The sequence below is a fragment of the Gossypium arboreum genome, chromosome 11 (assembly GCF_025698485.1).
Source record: "Gossypium arboreum isolate Shixiya-1 chromosome 11, ASM2569848v2, whole genome shotgun sequence".
NCBI classification, from domain to species: Eukaryota; Viridiplantae; Streptophyta; class Magnoliopsida; order Malvales; family Malvaceae; genus Gossypium; species Gossypium arboreum.
In genome coordinates, this window is record NC_069080.1 from 110,306,607 (window position 1) to 110,317,777 (window position 11,171).

Here is an 11,171-nt window from a genome sequence, read left to right on the forward strand (position 1 = left end):
TTTTTGAGCATGTAATATTCACACAAAAGATGTTATGCATATTACTCTGGAAAGTCTCTAAATGGTACAGGGATCCGAAACAGGGCCACTAGTCAGGACTAACCAGGCTCAAAACATCAGAAAAAGAGTAGTCCAAACTAGGACTATTTATTCAAATTTTCTGTCAGAGATAAGGGCTAAGTAGGAAGACGCGATAACACATCAATGATAGAACCCGGATGAATTATGAACAATGACACCTTAAGCGTTTAAAAAAAAAAGATTCACTCTCATGACATTTCTACATCCATAATCATTCATTTAATTAGGAGCACTTGAGTCATTTCGATCAAAGCTTTCTGATTATTTGACATAAACGCCACATCAAGTTAGGGGCATTTGATTCATCTCGATCATAGCATCCTAGTTAATTGACATACACAGATATAGGAAACCCATTCTACACATCATGTCTTTAGAAGACAGTGTAGCGATATTGGCAAATCCTGCAGATTTGGCGTCTCTGTATTGGCGAAGAGCAGATTCGAAGATAGCAGATTTGGCATTTCTGTATTGGCGGAGAACAGATCGAAGACAGAAAATTTGGCGTCTCTGTATTGTCAGAGAGCAGATTCGAAGATAGCAGATTTGGCGTCTCTGTGTTGGCAGAGAGCAGATTCGAAGATAGCAGATTTGGCGTCTCTGTGTTGGCAGAGAGCAGATCGAAGAAAGCAGATTTGGTATCTCTGTATTGTCTCATGTCTTTAGAAGACAGTGTAGCGACATTGGCAAATCCTGCAAATTTGGCATCTCTATATTGTCAGAGAGCAGATTCGAAGATAGTAGATTTGAAGTCTCTGTATTGGCGGAGAGCAGATCGAAGATAGTAGATTTGGCGTCTCTGTATTAGCGGAGAGCAGATCGAAGATAGCAGATTTGGCATCTCTGTATCGGTGAAGAGCAGATCAAAGATAGCAGATTTGGCATCTCTGTATTGTCAGAAAGCAGTTTCGAAGATAGCAGATTTGGCGTCTCTGTATTGGCGGAGAGCAGATCGAAGATAGCAGATTTGGCGTCTCTCTGTTGGTGAAGAGCAGATCGAAGAAAGCAGATTTGGCACCTCTGTATTGTCAGAGGGCAGATCGAAGTCAGTAGATTTGGCATCTCTGTATTGGCAGAGAGCAGATCGAAAATAACAGATTGGTGTTCTCGAGTTTTTAAGAAGCAAGTTGAGGATAGCCAACTTAACACTCCTGAAGACATCAGAATACCTTTGGGGAAGAGGAGGGTCAAAATTTTGAGACTTAGCCAGACCGGGCAAATTTGGTCCTTTTTATAGTCTTTGCTCTATTCTCGTTGCACGACAATGAGCAAAGAGGGGCAGCTATAAATAGGCCAATTTGCCCGGCCCCCTTTGAAACCCAAATATAAATATTAACAGTCCAAAGTCCAAATAATTATAATAGCCCACGGGCCAATAACCAATCAAAGCCCAATTACAAGACCAGAACTTAAACCTTATAACAGTCTATTAACAGGCTTTGACCCAAATTAAAACACTAATACCTAGACCCAATAACTAATGCCCCACAACCAATACCCAATCCCTAAATTAACCCGAGACCCAAAATTACATTGGCCCAAATGGCCCAGAAATTTTAGAACCCTAGGGTTCTTTCCCATGCGCCGCAACCAGCCAAGCCTCAGCACCTCCGTACGCTCCAGTCTCCAACAACCATGCCTACACAGCCCCGCACGCCTCACGCCAAGGGCCAGTGCATGCTCGTACTCTACTTGCAAGAAGGACAATCCACACAGCAGCAAACACGAACAAAATAGCAGAATAGCAAATGAAAATGGCATTTTTAATTTATTTTCCTTTTTTCTTTTTTTCCTTCGGCTATAAAGCCATAGTTCTTAGTCTATGTAAAGGTTACGAACGCCTACACATTTTTACGCAAGATATACGAGCAATACAAAAAGCAACCAATATCGGAAGGTGATTTTCTGATCTAAATCTCTGGGCTTTCTTTCTTTGCGATTATTCTCTTGTTTTTTTTTATTTTACTTTGAAAGCAAATAAAGTAAAGAGGAAAGGATCTACCTGCGCATATGAGCCATTGGAGACCATCTCTTCTTCGTTGAGATCGAAGCTTAAGAGAGGTTTTCGGGCTAAAAATCTTACCTTTTGGGGCGGGGTTTAAAGTAGGAAAATGAAACAACTTCATGGCGAGCTATCTTCCATCGGTTTCAATGGTGGAATGTGGTAGTCAAATGGTCGAACAGAGGGTTAGGGAAGCATCGAAATCAGCTATGTTGAAACCCTAATAATTGGGTTCTCTGCTTATGGCTAAAAGGGACAGCAAGCTGCCATTCAATGGCCTTTAATTTTAGGAATTAGACGAAACGGCGCCGTTTGGGATATTGAAGGTCCGAGCATCAACCCGGATAGCAACCCGGATCCGCACCTTTTCATTCAGAATGGGAAATTTGCGCGCTGGGTCCTCCATATTCACGCGAGCCTTCGATTGTGCCTTATGCGCCTTGCTTTTTTTATTATTTAGGCTTATAAGTTGTGCTTTGTTGCAATCTGACCCGCGCCTAAACGCATCATTTTGGGTTCTGGTATATTGCCAGTTTTAGTCCCTTGCATTCGCGCGCGCGTCAAAAATTAGTCCTTTTCCTATTTTCAGCAACTGACTTTATTTATTAATGATCCTTTTAGTTTCATTTTTGTTTCAATTGAGTTTTTCTTTGTTATTTTCAGCATTTTTATTCTTTGAAACCCTTCTATTTTTTAGACTTACTTACTATTCACCATTTAATATATTATTTTGGAATATTTTATCAAGTTTTGCATGGTTTGTTATTCGTACTGTTATTTATATGTAAATACATATGTACATGTAACTATATATATATATATATATATACATATATACATCTATCTATTTTCTTTTAAATTTGTTTGTTTAAACTCCTATATATATATATATACATTTTATAATAAGGTTACTTTTATTTTACGCATGTTATTAATCTTACATTATTCTATACATATAGTTTCTTTTAAATATATTCTCGTCTTTTATTATATAATCTCTTATAACATGGTTTTTAAATTATTATGGTGTATATATATATGTGTGTTTTTATTAACACCTATGCTTAATCTATTTATATATATATATCTATGTTACTAAATCTATGTATTTATACCCATAGTTTTTTATATATATATATATATGAGCACGTTAAGTAAAACTATTATGTAGTTTATAATAAAATTAATTTAGCCCTATACATAATATTTAAATGTTTTTGCATGTATTTGCCTTTAGATTTATATGTATGTATATGTATATATCTTATTATTAATCTCATTTTTTTACAATAAACTTACGTATACACATGTTTTATAAATTTATTTTGTGCATTATGTCTTGTCATATATCTCCACTATTCTTTTGTATTGTATATATTTTAAATTATCGCATACTTTTGTCAACTTTTTAAATAAATTTGTGCTGAAATCATTTTACATTTAATTTAATTCAAATTTTCATTTTCTAATATCTATTTCAATAATTATATATATATATATATATTCTTATTTTTATGCAAATCATCAATTCATACATTACGTGTTTTAAAATATTCATTCTACGATATATATATTTTAATGATTTCATGTGTCTATTAAGCTTGACATTATTTTACAATAATCTTATACCATGTTGCTTCTTTGAATTGCATTCTATTTTATGCCTCTAATAATTTTATTATGTCATGTATGCCGTCGTTGCATTTTATTCATTATTGCCATGATTAATTGTTCTCCATGCATAATTGAGGTTGAGTCGTATTTTCAAGCTAATTATATTTAATTGCTCATTTTCTTGATTGATCGATATTCTCATTCATCAAGTATGGTATCTCATACGCGCCTATTATCCCATCTCATCATTTTCATTTGGTTTTTCGAAATGTGGTTTGATAAAATCCGATTTCTTCGATTAATTTCATCTCATTTCAAATCGAATTAATACGTTTTAAAGATAGTTTTATAAGTATTCTTTTAAAAGTTCTTCAAAACGAAAGACGAGATTTGATGTTTGGCAATTCGCGGAATCGTGCCCTAACGTGTTGGGTTACAATTTCGCGTTTGCTCAAAATAATCGAATATCGCTTTGAAATTTCATTCATGTCTGTTAAAATTCTCGAAAGAAGACGACATTCGATATTCAGTAATTCACGGAATCGAGCCCTAACGTGTTGGGTTACAATTTCACATTTGCTCAAAATAATCGAGTATCCTTTCATGATTTCATTCATATCCTCTAAAATTTTTTAAAACAAAGGCAATATTCGGCGTTTGACAATTCGAGAATCATGCCCTATCGTGCTGGGTTGTGGTTTCTGGTTTGATCAAAATGATCGAACATTCCTTTGCATTCTCACTCATGTTTATAAAAAAAATGCTTAAAAGCGAAGACGATGTTCAATGTTTGGCGATTTGAGAATCGTGCCCTATCGTGCTGGGTTGCGCTTTTTCATTGGTCCGAAGCAATTGAAGATCCCTTCGGAGTTTCCCTCACATTTTCTAAAATCTTTCAAAATGAAGGCAATGTTCGATGTTTGGCGATTTGAGAATCAAGCCCTATCGTGTTGGGCTGCGCTTTTTCTTTTGCCCGAAATAATCGAACATCTCCTCGGAATTTTCACACGTATTTTATAAAGTAAGGCAATGGTCAATATTTGGAAATTCGAGGAATCGTACCCTACTGTGCTGGGTTTCGATTTTTTGTTGGACCAAATAGTTAAGCATCCCTCAAATTATATACTTTCGGACATCGAAACGAGAAATTTTGGCAACCGACTCGGCTTATTTAAACGTTATTAACAAGAACCACATTTCAAAAACATTTTAATTTTGGACATAAGGACAGTATTTAATCGATGTGGTACCAATTTTGGGCGTAATGAGGGTGCTAATCCTTCCTCATATGTAACTGACTCCCGAGCTCGTTTTCTCATATTTTCGTAGACCAGAATCGTTGTTTTAGTAAACCAAAATAGTTTTATTAAAATAATCAAATTCTTAGGTGATCCGATCACACCAAAACAAAAGGATCGGTGGCAACTCCATATTTTCATTTTCTAAAAAGTCGATTTCACCATTTTTCATTAAAATTTTTTAAATCGAGGGATGGTTTCGACAATCACCATTTGGACCGAAGAAGAAAATTTCTTGAGTACCGCCAATCCTCACACAATGGGAATTCCTTAAACAATTGTTATGTTTCAATTTCTTTGTATTATCTAGAAATTTCCAGAGTAATATGCAAAACTTCATTTGTGAAGATATTTTAGTTCCTCCATTATTATTTCAATGCAACATACTTTATGAATAATGGATAATAAATTGATCTTGAGGAAAATTAGAGTTTGAATGATTTATCAAAAGAAGAACAAAGAGATTAATCTAAGAATCTATCTTTGAGAAGAAAGAGAATCCAAAGATAGTAAACAAGACAAAAATCAGATGCCTTAGATATCGCAGCTTGGGCTTCTATATACAAATTCCATGAAGACTGTTTTGAGTTTGACATGTGTTTAGAAGACCCAAAGTACTTTGTTGATTGCCCCAGAATGTAACATACTTCACTACTTGTTGACTCCAGTATAACAAGGTCATTGCTGCACACCAAAATTTGAGCCGCCCTTTCAGGTTTTCAGCTCAAAACCCCTTTGTTTTCAAGGCGCCCTTTGCGGGTTTTCACCTTGGCCTCTCCATTTTTTTCTCTTTTTCCATTTTCCATTTTTCTTTTCTTTTCTTTTTTTTTTGAAATAGAAGTCTTAAAGCGCCCTTTGCAGATTTTCACATTGGCTTCCCTTCATTTTTAGACAAAATACTCTTTAATTGAGTCTGAATTCACTGTATTAGGTAAATCTTTCCCACCACTAGAGGAGGCTTTTTCAGAATCTATGGTCTTTCCCATTTGGTATCCATTTTCCTTTGAAATCCTTTGCATGGGAAGAATCTCTTGTAACACAAGTTCCCCCTCATGAAATTCTTTTGCCCCAGCAAAAATCCGGGCTGACGTTTGTCAAAAAAAGAAAGTGAATAGTAGCTAAAATCCAGAAACTCTATATAAAAATAGTTCAATGGAGCTGCTGACATTATCTTTCATTCTGGGAAGCTGAAGTACAGAAATCACTCCTGGAGTTGTCATTCCACCATGGCTTGATGATGTTTCTCAAGTATCTTTAAACTCTATAAACTGCTCTAACTGTGAAGTTACCAAATGAGCTCGGCGAGTAGGGGCCACAACAGATATGTCTGTGGCGTTTCTTTGATATAGCATGGACTAGCTCTTGCAGATCATTAGTCGAAAACCCAATCTGACCTAAGAGAACATGATAATGAGTAGGTCTCGTGATTCCAATCATTCCAATATGGGCACAAAGATAGAAGTCATTGTTCCTAAGATGATAGATTTTGTTGTCTATAACAGTTCCAGGCGAGACATTGTTAGGAGATCCCTACTGAAAAAAACTTAGCATGATGATTTTTCTGTGCCACAATGACCACAAACTTAGTGTTCCAACTCTTATCAAGAAATTTGCAAGCCTTAATTACTTGATCCAGCTCAATGTTTAATACTTGATTGAACGGTGACTTGCTAACTCCATCCCTGAATATGATAATTTGATCAGGCTTCATTTTTCCTAAACTTGTATAGATGTCTTACAATACCCTCATCCACTTTGTCAGAAACTGGTTTGAAGAGTGAATTGATCATTTCAAGCTTCAGAGACTGTGTACGGCCTGATGCCCTATAACTGGAAATCAATGGCCACTTCATGAAACTAACAACCGCAGCTATTAATGGTATATCAGACTGCTCAAGAGAGCCAAATAATGCATCACATTCCAAGGATGATAATTGGAACCTTTGAAACAACTGGAATTGAAGGTGTTTGCTCAATTACTAATATGGAATTTAGTCCTCCAAGCTTTGCATTGATTTTTAGAAGCAGGTTTGTAAAACACTGATCCTTCACCCTAACTAGCACCATACACTGAGTCACGATGCCATACTCAGACAGATTGTTCTGCTTCCATGGCCCATAAAAATCAGAGTTTTTCTTATCGAGAAGCAAACAAAGAAGGAATTGTGGATCTCCGAGTATCCAATACTATTGTCCACTAAGGCATCAATGTGAGGTACAGGAAAACTAGCTTTTTTCCAACGTACAGCCTTTCATTTCTTCTAAGGCTATATCTTTTACCCCCTCTTCATGGGGTAGAATTTATTTCTCTTCTTGCTTTATCGTTTTCAACAAATTTAGAAACAAATCGCAATCTCTATCATCTTCAGAGTACTGAAATTCCTCTAAACACATGTAGCGCTCAAAAGGAACTCTGAATCTGTAGTATCATTGCCCCTGTCATTGATATCTAGGGATCTTCGATAGGCACAAAAGAATATACAAGGAATAAATGAATTCAAGAATAACTATTTACGTTATGAAGAAAAAATGAGGGAACAATTGCTCAAATTAATCATGAAAGATATGTTTTATTGAAACAACAATGTCCAAACATAAGCCTATTTCACAAATGAAATCTTATTGTTTCTAGGCTTTAAAACAACAAGTGTGTTCTGAACATTACTCTAAATTAACTTTAAAATACAAGGATCACTTCCACAATTTCATTGTTCAAAACATTCCCAAATGTGCAAGGGCTTACCAGTTTTATTCCTCGGTTTCCTCTTCGAATATGTTATTCAGATTCCCCAACATCAAGTCTTACTCAAAAGCCTTGAAACTTGGTGCATTCTTGGATCCCATGCCCCTTTCCATCATGGAATTCACTTCCCCATCTAAATGATTAAGTAATAAATTCTCTGCCCCAGAGGGATGATCAAAACTTATAACACCTATTTTGATGAGTTTTTCGATCATCTTTTTAAAGTCAGTACAATTCTCAATTGAGTGTCCTGTGCGTCCCGCATGATATTCACATTGAGCGTTCAAATTATACCATTTGGGGTATGGGGGCTGCAACGATTCTATGTAAAACGGGGACACTACATGTGCGTCAAATAATCTATGATATAGCTCCTTATATGACACTGGAATTGACGTAAAAAGAAGCTTTTCAGGATTTGGTCTCGGATTGGATTCTTGCTTTTGAGGAACCTGATGGCTAGTAGTTGACATTCTTGGTTGTCTTACAGTCAACAGCTTCACCTGATTTTCTTTTCTCGCCATTGCCCTCGAGGTATTGTATCGGGAGCTCCACTCTTGCTTTTTAAGAGCTTCGTACTATTTCGGACACTCCACACTGGCCTTCCTTTCTTCTCTAATGACGACAAGACTGGCTGAATTGCTCCTCGAATTAGGACCTGAGCCTACTGAATTATTTACTGGTGCCAACATACCGGCTTGATGCTGTTGGGGTTTGATAGTAACTGGTATCTCTTGCCAATGTGCGTCTAGTTGAGTCTGGATCCCTATTGGAGTAAAATTTGGGGAATAAACGATGACCTCATTATCATCTTCAGTGTTGACCACTGGGCTTTTCCTCTTTTCAAGCCCTTCGACTAGTAACTGTCCCAGCTGGCCAATTATATTTCTTTGGAGCTCCAACATTTGATCACGTATATCTTGTTGAATTTTGGTCAACTGCTCTTGCATCTGTATTTTCCTTTGCTCCAATCTCTCCAAACTTTGTTCCATATCCCCGATTAACTCTCTCTGAAATAATTTTGCCTAATTAGGGTCATTTTATGGACTTAAATGCATATGATGCGATGTGATATAATGCATGAATGCAAAAAGGTATCGATCTCGACTCAAGTTCATTTAGAAAACTTTATTTAGAAAATGAATATCTTTACATATGAATGGATTACAAATACGCCTTTGTCCTATAGCTCAAAGTTTTAACTCAACAAAGCTAACTCTTGACCATGATCTGACTGTAGCTTGTATTTCGTAAATGATCTACTACCATCCCTAATTTGAGCTATGGCTTCACCCATTAGATAATCCCTACATCTATGGACACCTCTTCCAACGTCTGTGAAGTTGTTCTGATTATCTTGAAAGAAAGATTGACAAACAAGTAGGCATTCCTGCTTAACATGCTGACTTAAAATGATATCCAGCATCTTTAGTGTTTCTTGAGAGCTTTCAGATTCCTGTCTACGCAAAGCATTTTGAAATACTTACATGGGTATCTTCTCAACATAGTTAATCTCCACTTTAAAGGTCTTTAAATGATATGGTCTTCTTTAATCTCATTCTTTTGTGTCCATTTTGATAGACCATCAGGGCTTGCATTTCCATTGTCTCTGATAAGTGCAACATAGTAAACTCATGCTTGTTGTTTGGTCCTATAATAAATAAGCCTTTTACCATCATGGGCACAATTCTTTCCATCCAACTCACCTTTGTAGGTCCATGCATTCTGTCAATCACTTTCCTTCCAACACTCTTACCATCGACCATCTTCATATGAAAGAGAAATGTTGTAATGGTGGAAATGTCCATTAGTACTCTTTTTGTTCACCTTGAAATGATTGGTGAGTACATTACCTTCTGCCCTTTGGTTCTTGCAGCACGCGTACCATATCGGCTTTTCCAAACGTAAAACAACTGTATGCAAGATTCCAATACTGAGTGATGGTCTGAAACAAATTCTCCTCTACAAGTTCTCATGATTGTTGTAGAACACCTGCTTGGCTTCACTACCCCATTGATCCCATATTTCCTTTAACTCATGCTGATTATCCTGTATGATGCTGATATGAACGTAGTTTGACAGCTCTGACACATATCCCATGGCTAGAATATTTTCCTTTACTAAATGAGTTTGCTCTGACCATATATGGACGTTAGCGTTGTCTTTCACTCTATCAAGAAGTCCGTTCTCCATAATAAAACTCTCTAACTTAGAAACTGACCTAAAATCGATACTTTTTAAATGCAAAATGATATGCAACAAAAGAAAGGAAATAGTTAGTATCACATGATAACAATAAACTCAAAGATAACCTGCAAGGGTAATAATTACGGTATACTTCTATCTAGGTCGAGCTCTTATAGTCCTTCTATATGTGGTTTAGTTCTAAAGTTGAGGTACCCGAACCAGCAGATTCCTCGATCCTCACCCATTATAGGCTCATTCGAATCGAGTTCGATTCAGAATACATTTCCCTATGGCTACGGAGATGAAAATCTCACGAAACCATAGGTACGGATGTATCCCAAAGTGATCCACTATCCGCATGGGCGGAAACCTCACGAGGGCGTAGCTTCTCACTCCCACTTAAGGGTGTGACCACAACGGTCATGCAAATGCAATGCGTATCAGAATATAATAATACAAACACATGTAATGCAAATAGGATTAAATTTTAAAATTTTTAATTTCCAACATTAAGACAAGAGATAATCAATTACACGGCTTGACTCTCTTATTAGTCCCTAGCGGAGTTGCCAAGCTGTCGAAACCATTTTTAAATCGAGGTTTGGAAAATAGGAATCGACTTTAAGAAAAACGAAAACGGGAGTCGCCACCAATCTTTTTTAGGTGTGATTGGATCACCTTATAAAATGTTTTGTTTTAAAACATTAATTTTGGTCTACGAAAGTCGAGAAAATGGATTTGGGAGTTGGTTACGTACGAGGAAGGGTTAGCACCCTCATAACGCCCAAAAATTGGTACCTAATTGATTATCACGTGTCTTTAATGTCGAAAATTTGAAAGTTTTAAGATGCAAACCTCTTTTAATTAGAATGTTTTAATTTTGAATATTAGGGTTTACTTGTATCAAATGAATCAAAATATTACATCCAATAAGTTAGGAAGCAATATTTTTAAGACATTCGAAGCTAAGCAAGCCTCTTTTTGAAAATCCTTATCTCAGAATGACAAAACGCCATATCCAATAAGTTTGGACACAACGCTTTGAAATTCTGAGATAATTATTCGTATTTGGAAAATCTTAAAAACTTAGAAGGGTGCTTGACTATTTGAACTCAACGAGAAAAGTCGCAATCCAGTAAGTTACGGCACTACCTTTCTCAAAGTTTCCAAATACCAAGCATTGCCTTTTTATTTTTGAAAACTTTTGAATCTCGTTTTTTAATTAATGCATGAAGAACCGTATTAA

The 11,171-nt window shown here is 36.2% G+C and overlaps 1 pseudogene; it reads right to left on the reverse strand.

The window, feature by feature from the left end:
* Positions 1-6,113: 6,113 nt before the first annotated feature.
* LOC108471582 (protein argonaute 4-like) lies at positions 6,114-9,838 on the reverse strand (annotated as a pseudogene).
* Between the last annotated feature and the right edge of the window lie 1,333 nt (positions 9,839-11,171).